This window comes from Cornus florida, unplaced genomic scaffold (genome assembly GCF_030987335.1).
Source record: "Cornus florida cultivar Cherokee Brave unplaced genomic scaffold, ASM3098733v1 CherokeeBrave_3.0.0_Hap2_Chr07, whole genome shotgun sequence".
Classification (NCBI taxonomy): Eukaryota; Viridiplantae; Streptophyta; class Magnoliopsida; order Cornales; family Cornaceae; genus Cornus; species Cornus florida.
This window is the reverse complement of record NW_026775577.1, coordinates 70,536,377-70,545,762: the sequence shown is the minus strand read 5'-3', so window position 1 is coordinate 70,545,762 and position 9,386 is coordinate 70,536,377. Positions and strand designations below refer to the sequence as shown.

General features: G+C 39.0%; 1 non-coding gene across 1 annotated transcript; it reads right to left on the bottom strand.

The window, feature by feature from the left end:
- Positions 1-253: 253 nt before the first annotated feature.
- TRNAG-GCC (transfer RNA glycine (anticodon GCC)) lies at positions 254-324 on the bottom strand. The gene has a single exon. It is a non-coding gene; the product is annotated as a tRNA-Gly (tRNA).
- Between the last annotated feature and the right edge of the window lie 9,062 nt (positions 325-9,386).

Genomic DNA, 9,386 nt, shown 5'->3' with positions numbered 1-9,386 from the left:
ACCAAAACGACTGGAAATGTTTCAAAAAAGGTAGGCATACGGCGTACAAAAAGTTCACGTCCTTCTTTATCTCTAAATCTTGTCTCCGCAACATTTTTTTACAAAAAAAATTGAGGTTTGACTCTGTTAACTAGTAATTAATTACCACTTTTTATTTTGGGGTGGGAGGGAAGGAAGGGGGGATAGAACTACTTCACTATCACAGCCAACTATACCGAATCCTTTATCATATTAAATAAATTACTTGATCCTGGGCGGATAGCGGGAATCGAACCCGCGTCTTCTCCTTGGCAAAGAGAAATTTTACCATTCGACCATATCCGCATTTTTTCGTTCTTGATATGCAATATGTCCACATATATGATATATATGCCTGGATCATATTTGTGTAGGGCCAGGCCGGAGATTCTCTTCAGGGTGATTCCAATTATTTTATTCATTTTTTTTTCATTCAAGAAGTTTGACCCCCCCTCTAGTTTTTTTCTTTATTTGCATTTGGGGGACTTATATTGAATTTAAATGTGTCTCACAACCGAAAAGAATTCGGGGGAGGGGTCATTTCGCTTTTGTGAATCTGGGATGAATAGGTTCAAGAGATGAGAGAATTAAGGATACCTACCAGAAAGACTAATCCAATCCATAATGATGTACCGGAAAATACAACATTTTTGTTGCTTGACCAACCATCAGGAAAAGCAAATACAAGGGGTACGCCAATCAATAAGATTGAGGAAGTAGCAATTAATGCAAAAACAGCCAATTGGAAAGCAATAGTCATGCTTCTAATCCTCCAAGCTACCAACAAATGAACTATACCATTTGATAAATTGAGATCATTTGGATGACTTTCAAAATCTAGAGATTTTAATTAAAAGGATTAATTAAAATCCATTCAATGGTTCCATGAGCATGATTAGGTTTATAACTTGGCATTCATGATTTCCTTGACAAGTTCCTTCACGTGTATCAATTTGAGAATAATCGAATAAGTTTTGAAATTTATATTTTATTAATTCCTTTGTGTGGAACTTAATTCACATGGTTGTGTCTTGTATGAAATGAACTTCTAACTCGATATTGAACTTGCCCTTGACATGATCCTTGACATAACTTGCTCGTAGAACATTTGGACTTGCCTTGTAACTTTGATAATTTAATCCCTTAAGTAGATTAAATTCCCTTTTATGTTCCATTGATCTAATCATGACTCCTTGTATTTTGATAAGCGCCGAATATTGTATATTCAAGCGCCCTTAATTGCATTATTTAAGTCCATTGTTTGTTTAATTATGTAGATTACCTTCATATGCACGTTTTTGCATATTTTCATGTTCATTGGCCAAAAAGAAGCAAGAAGGATGCTTTGTGGAGTTTTGAACATCAAAGGTCACAATGCTGAATTTCTGGCAGCAGTAGAACCTGGAATTTGCTTGCCATTTTGACCTTGAAAACTCGAGAACTGGACTTCCCTCATAACATGACATATTTAGAGCTCTGAATCAGCTTTCCAAATCTTCAAGCAGTTTGTCATTCAGAGTTTGGAGCAGAGAGTTATGATCTTCTTATCATAGGTGCTCAGAACTGCCTGGCAGCAATGAATTTCTGCCTTGCTCTTCAATTTCGACCAACCATCCTTGAGAATTGGATCTCTACCACAACATAAAGTTTTTATACCTCTAAATTAGCTTTCCAAATCTTCAAACGGTTTATCATTTGGAGTTTAGAGTGCAAAGTAATGGCTGTTTTACCAAAGTAGGTCCGGGCGGAGCAAACCAAGCATAAGGCATTCTGGCCAATTTTCGAGTGCTCGAGGCCTTATTTCGAGTGCTCGAAATTAGGGCAGATTGCTTCACGAGATCAGCAGTGGAGTTAGGACTTTGCTCGCTATTTTGACCCAGAAAGCTCGAGAACTGGACTTCCATCATCACATGAAAGATTTAGAGCTCTGAATTAGCTTTCTAAATCTTCAAACGGTTCATCATTCGGAGCTCGGAGCAGAGAGTTATGGCCTTGTTACCAGAGGTGCGCAGAACTGCCTGGCAGCACTGAAGTACTGCCTTTCTCCCCATGTTCGACCAACCAGACTTGAGATTTGGGTCTTCATCAAAACATGAAGTTTTTAAAGCTCTGAATTAGCTCGCCAAATCTTTAAACGGTTTGTCATTCGGAGTTCGGAGCACAAAGTTATGGCCATTTCATCAAAGTAGGTCTGGGCAGAGCAAATGAAGCATGGAGCTTTTTACACTAAATTCGAGTGCTCGAGGCCCTATTTCGAGCACTCGAAATTTGGGCAGTTTGCTCCACGAGATAGCCCACTTGTGCTCTGAAATTTCCAACTTTGGATTTCCCTATTAATGAGGTGGTTGGGGATGTTTTTGGAGGAGAGAGAGAGAGCCTAGTTTGGTGGTAGATAAGAGGGATAAGAGCCACACATTTCAGAAGTTTCATTTTCTACAAGATTAGAGGAGAGAGAAGAGAGCAAGAAAGGTGTTCTTGAAGCTCCAAGGAGGTTGCACGAAAATGGCCATGAAGATGGAGCTTCTTCCTTCTTCTAGCTTGGCAATGGGTAACTAACTCCCTTCTAGGGAGGTGATGAAACTCCTTCTTGTAAGCATGTCTTGTTTTTTATTTACATTTGGGGATGTAATGTATATATATGACCTTTCCATGAACTAGAGCTTTATTTGATGTGAAGAGCTTCAATGTCTATTAATGATCATTTTGAGTTTAAGATCTTGTCTTAAGATTGTTTCCTCTTATGATTATTTTGCTTCCATTTTCATAGTGACAATGAAGATGAGTTTATGGAAATGTTTTTATTGGCATGATGCTTGGGAAATTTGATAGTCTATAGCTTAGGGTTCTCTTTTGATAGATTATTCTTGATTCCTAATGTCACGTGCTTCTACTATGTGATTAAGGGCTTGATAACTCTATGCTTAGTGAGTATGTCTAAGGTTGCAACCTAGTTTAGGTAACCAAAACATGCAATACTTTGATAAGTTATTCTTGCCTATTGATTTCATAAAAATTCTTGAAGGTAATGTAGCAATTTTATGTTGTTGCATTTCATGGTTATGTGTATATATTATTCCCCAAGTAAATCATGTATTAACATGCTTATGGATAGGTAGTGGATTCACTTCCCTAGCCCTCTCTACCTAAATCTCCTTCCTTTACATTTACTAGCATTCTTGTTTTATGCACACTTCAATTACTAGCTTAGTGACAAACCAATCAACAACTCCTTATTACACCTTATCATTCTTAAATAACTCTAGATACTTAGGTTGCCTTAAGACTAGCGCAGTCCCAGTGGTTCGACTTACCCGACTAATAGCCCTATTTTACAATGATTCGTGCTATTGCGAAGGTTGATGTATGATTGACCAACCGATCAATTTTTGGCGCCGTTGCCGGGGACTTGCATACGGTTTAGAGACCAAAGTTCTAGGGTTAATTTTAGTTTGATTGTTAATATTGTGTTTTGTGAATATTCCTTGTGTGTTTTAATCATCTTTAAGTTGTAAGTGAGATCCTTGGAACTCGAAGCTCGCCGTGGGAATGCTAGCAAATTGTAAGTCTAGAGGACCCCAGATAAGTCTCGTGACTTCTAGTTTCGAGTCGTGAATATTGTGCATGTGTTAAATCTAGTTTTAGTTTAGTTGTGAAGCCCTTGTTGAGGCTCTTATCCTGTTTTAATTTTGTGTTCAAGCATCGGTCCTTGTCGTGGCCAATTTAATTTTTGTTGTGATAATTGAGGAGAAAGGGAATAACATATGTGGAGGTTATGGTGATGAAGTGTTGTGTTGATTGCTTTGTGTGTTGTTGAATTACTCCTAGATGGAGAATAATTATCTCCCAACTCAATTCTACACACCACATGCGTTTTGTGCTTTTTGCTCTAGTAATACACATCATACAAGAGATTGTCTTCCAATGAGACAATTCTCGGATTTTTATCTAGAGCAACCAAATGAAAATTTCTTTGAACCGGGTAGTGATCCATACTTCAATGGTTATAACTCGGGTTAGGAAGACCAATAAAACTTTTTGTGGCATGACATAGGAAATTCAACCCCACAATCTCATATGCAACCTTTTCAACCCAATGATCATCCTTTCCCGCCCTCTTCTCCTTTTCCACCGTCTCCATTGGATGAGCTAATTGTTACTAACAAACAAATGATGGAGTCTATGCACACGCAAATGATGGACTCCAACAATCAACTATTGGCTTCCCTTGCTAGCATGCAATCCATAGTAGAGTCTATCAATCAAGTGGTACCATATCACCAGTCCCAAGTTAGTGCAATGATAGATGACCAAATATCTCAAATTCAACAAAGGATTAATGCTAAAAATCATGAAGAAGAGGAAACATTTTCATTTGAATTTATGGCCAATCCAAAAGAAAATTCTATGAATGATGAGATTACTCCTTGTAACTTTCATCATGAGAATGATCAAGTGGTTATTACATGTGAAAATGATGAAATGGTGGTGGAAGATCAAATTGTTGCCCCACATCAAAATGAAGCAATTGTGGCTCAAAATGGGAAAAATAATGATGTAGAGATTGTCTACCCTACTCCAAAACAGCCCCTACATAATCCTTTGCTTGATGCACCTCCTTCAATGGAGGATCCTCTAAAAGCTTGTTTGGCTCATTTCAATTGTGAGGATTTTAATGTTGACAATTCCATTTCGGAGGTGAATTCTTTGCTTAATATTTATCCACCTATTCATTCTCTTCCTTGGTCAACATCAAATGTATCTCTTTCTTGGGAGCTTGCATCTCATCCCATTCCCTCACTTGAGTTGTCTCAAGTTGTTGAGCCCGAACCGCCGGATAAGTGTGAGAAGGATGTTGAAATTTTGAAGGATAAGTTGTCGAGCATTCCCGTGCTCAATATGACCCTTCAAAAGCCTTTGCTAGGTGCACTCTCACCTACTCCATCTTCCTATAATCCAAATCAGCCCCATAGTCCAAAGTACTCCATTGAGGATGAAGAGTGGATTGAGGTCTTTCCATTACCTCTTTCCAACTTTTGTCTTCAAGCTTTTTTTCTTCCGCTTCCAAACGAACTTTCTTACTTAGGGAAGTTTGAATCTCTAGAGAGACATGGTATAGGGTAAGGAGGACTAACCTAATCTCGGTGCGTCTAGCTATCAACGCTAAATTTAGCACTCATGGGAAGCAATTCTTTCAATTTCCAAGCTTCCCTCCTTTCAATTGCCTGAGCCTTGAAATTTTCTGGGAAATGGTTTCGAACCAAAAATTTGATTTTCCTGGAATGCTCTTCAGTTGTGTTCCACAATTTTAGACCGACTTCTTAGACCTTCTCAACTCTTGTTTTCATTCCCGGAAGTTTCCGGCTCTATCAGGCAATTTTCTTGGACTTTCGACATGGCACTCACATGCATAACCTCTCATCTTTAATGCATTGTTGAAATGTTCTTAATCTCATCCATGCATTGAAGAGATGTTCCAAAGTTTGAAAATTTTCTCAAAATCATCCATGCATTGTGTGAGGTTGCAAAAGTTGGGAAATCTTCTTGAAATCATCCATGCACTCATTGAAAATTTTTTTTTTTTGCACAATTTGAAAAATGTTCTAAATTTTCCATGCATTGCAATGAAGTGTAGAGTTTGACAATTTTCCCTCCTTGCATTAGAATGGATTGAAGTTCAAAAGTTTGAAAATTGTCCATGCATTAGAACGAAGTTGAAAAGTTTTCAAAATTTTTCATCCATGCTTTGGAATGGAATGAATTTGCAAGGTTTAAAAAATTTTCCTACATTCATCCATGCATTTGAAGAGACCAAATTCCACCCATGCATTGGAATGGACTGAATTTGAAATTTTTAAAAATTTTCCATGCTGTAAAAAAATTTGCACAGTTTGAAGCATTTTCCAAATTTTCCATGCATTGCATGAAGTTGCCAAGTTCTTGATTTCCATCCATGCATTGGTTTGGAATAATGCATGCAAGGTCTGAAAATCCATCTATGTATTGCTTGGCATCAGGTGCAGCAGTTGCAAAAAAATGTCTTCACCATCAATTCGAATACTACTGTCAAAATTTGGAGCAATCTAACTCTCATTTGGATTGCTCCAAACTTCCTCACCATCATTTCGAGGCTACTACTTGTATTTGGAGCGCTCTAGCTTCCATTTGGATTGCTCCAATTGTGAACCAAACTTCCATGAGCCTACTGCCTTCATTTAGAGCACTCTAGCTCCCATTTGGAGTGCTCTAAATGTGAACCATCAATCCCAAGCTCACTGCCTTCATTTAGAGCACTCTAGCTTCCCATTTGGATTGCTCCAAATTTTCAGCCCAACTTCCGTAGCCTTCTGAGCCATTTTAGAGCATTCTAAATTCTAGTTTGAGTGCTCGAACTCCATGCACCAACCAACCCTCACTCTCTGCCAAAATCTCAAGCACTCGCAATACCATTTCGATTGCTTGAAATTGCTTACACCAAACACCCGAGACACTGCCTTCATTTCGAGTGCTCGCAGGCTCATTTTCGAGCACTCGAAGTTAGCCTCTCACTCTCTTTTAAACTCACCACTCCACCCCTCTCTCTCACCACTCAGCAAACCCAAGACCTCCATGCTTGCAGCAAGCTCCTACAACCATGCAACCTTCTCTCGGCATTTCTCCACTTCACCATGCAAGCAAGCAACCATGCTTGCAATCCATGCACACCAACCCATCTTTCCACCTTCTCGGCATGCACACTTCTATGCAACTTGCTTGCAGCCCTACAACCACAATGCATGAATCACCTCGCTGCTGCATTCCGAGCCCTCGCAACCAACCTCCCAACCTCATGCAACTCCTCTCTCTCGGCTTACCACCAAGCCCAAGCAAACCACCCAACCATGCCAACCCCTTGGCATCTCTCTCCACACATCAACCAACAACACAAACCGAGCCTCACAACAACCAATCTTCCCTCTCCTCCACAAACTAACCCATCACCAATCTACACCCCTTCAACCTTTCCCTCACTCACTGCCAAGACTTCGAGCACTCGAAGTCCCATTTCGAGTGCTCGAAGTGTGAAGCACAATACACCATCCTCACATTCCGAGCCCTCGCAACCAACCTCCCAACCTCATGCATCTCCTTCCTCTCGGCTTCTCTCCATTCCCTTCACTCCCTCGGCATCAAACACCAAACCAACCTTCCTCATCTCATTTCTCTCTCTCCACAGCACAACCACCCCCTCAACACCATGCACACACCACCCCCATCAACCAACCAAACCCACAACCCAACACCACCATGCTCGGGCACCCCTCCTGCATGCACACATCTCTAGCCATCTTCCACCATTTGTCTTCCTACAGAAATTAATAGTAATAATAATAATAATAATACTAAATAAATAAATAAATTTTTTGGCATTATTTTGTTTTGCATTTTACGCTTGTGGCTAATGTCAGCATTTGTCTTTTGTTTGGATTTTTTATCTTGCACTAAAATTTAGGTTAGTGTTTTAATTTCTATTTTGGTTTTTCTTACGAGACCTATGCTTTTACCTGTGTACATTAGTTGTGTTTTGATAGGTCTTCATATCCAAGTTTGGGGGACGCAATTGCGCACTCACATGGCTGAACATCTACGTCGTCGTCACTCCACTTGGTATTATTGTTCCTTTCCCCCCTTTTTGCTCTTATTTTGATTTACTTGTCTTCTCACATTGAGGACAATGTGACATTCAAGTTTGGGGGTGCATTTATGCATTTTTGGTTTCATAATTTTTGCTAAGCAATGATAGTATAACTTGACACTTGTCGGAGATGAAGCATATGTTTAATACCTTGTGTATAGAAGCAATTGACATTTTTGAAAATAAAGAAAAATTTGAGTTGAAATGATCATGTAGATTCAAATTAGTCTGTATAAATGTCTCAATTAAATTCTCGCTGGATTTGACACTCTTTTAAGCTTCACAATGCACAGATGCACATTGGAAACTTAACTGTGAGGCATGCAACTTAATCGACCTTGACCTTGGCCTAGTTAATCTGATTTGATGAACCTAATAGATGAATATCTTTGGCATGATTTAAGTTGTCTAAAAAAAAAAAAAAAACTGAGAAAGAAAGAAAAAATGACCAGTTGACGTTCGTAGCCTTTCCAACTCGAGCTATTAAGCCCTTTGGAGTGTCTCTTCACTTAACACCCTGAAGCCATCTGGTTTGGGAGTTGTTGGCCTAACGCTTGCTACAAGGGTTGGTTAGAAAGCTTAAAGGACTTTAACATTGCACGGTCAGTTAAAAAAATTGTAATAAACATGGTTCGCTAGAGTTCGTAGCCTTTCCAACTTGAGCTATTAAGCCCTTTGGAGTGTCTCTACACTTAACACCCTAAAGCCATCTGGTTTGGGAGTTGTTGGCCTAATGCTTGCTACATAGGTTGGTTAGAAAGCTTAAGGGACTTCAGCATTGCACAACCATCTTATGTTTCACTTCTGAGTTACAATAAATTGTCAACAAGCAACAAAAGTTGTCTTGTAAATAAAATCATGCCTTAGGGACCTCATTTAAAGGGGAATTCAATGATTTGAAAACTTGTGCTTTGGAATTGGAAAAGAAAGTAAAAGCCGCATGTTGAGAATCCAATTCACTTTCACTGAAGTTAGAGTTGATTTCCACTCAAGAGATTATAATTGAGTTATCTATATAGTCTATGATGTTGATACATACATGTTGAAATGTGTTTAGTATCAATGCTTCATATATGCAAGGTAGTCTTCCCAATGACCCCATCTCCAGTTCTTTGTTGTTTCAAATTGTATTTGAGCTATGTTTGCACTTCATTTCACCATGGATGATATTTTTGTGGTAGCATGCCCATGGTTGTATTTTCATTGAAGTATTTATTTTGGTTTTGCTAAGGGTCTAGCAAAATGTAAGTTTGGGGGTGTGATAAGCGCCGAATATTGCATATTCAAGCGCCCTTAATCGCATTATTTAAGTCCATTGTTTGTTTAATTATGTAGATTACCTTCATATGCACGTTTTTGCATATTTTCAGGTTCATTGGCTAAAAAGAAGCAAGAAGGATGCTTTGTGGAGTTTTGAACATCAAAGGTCACAATGCTGAATTTCTGGCAGCAGTGGAACCTGGACTTTGCTCGCCATTTTGACCTTAAAAAATCGAGAACTGGACTTCCCTCATAACATGACATATTTAGAGCTCTGAATCAGCTTTCCAAATCTTCAAGTAGTTTGTCATTCAGAGTTTGGAGCAGAGAGTTATGATCTTCTTATCATAGGTGCTTAGAACTGCCTGGCAGCAATGAATTTCTGCCTTGCTCTTCAATTTCGACCAACCATCCTTAAGAATTGGATCTCCACCAA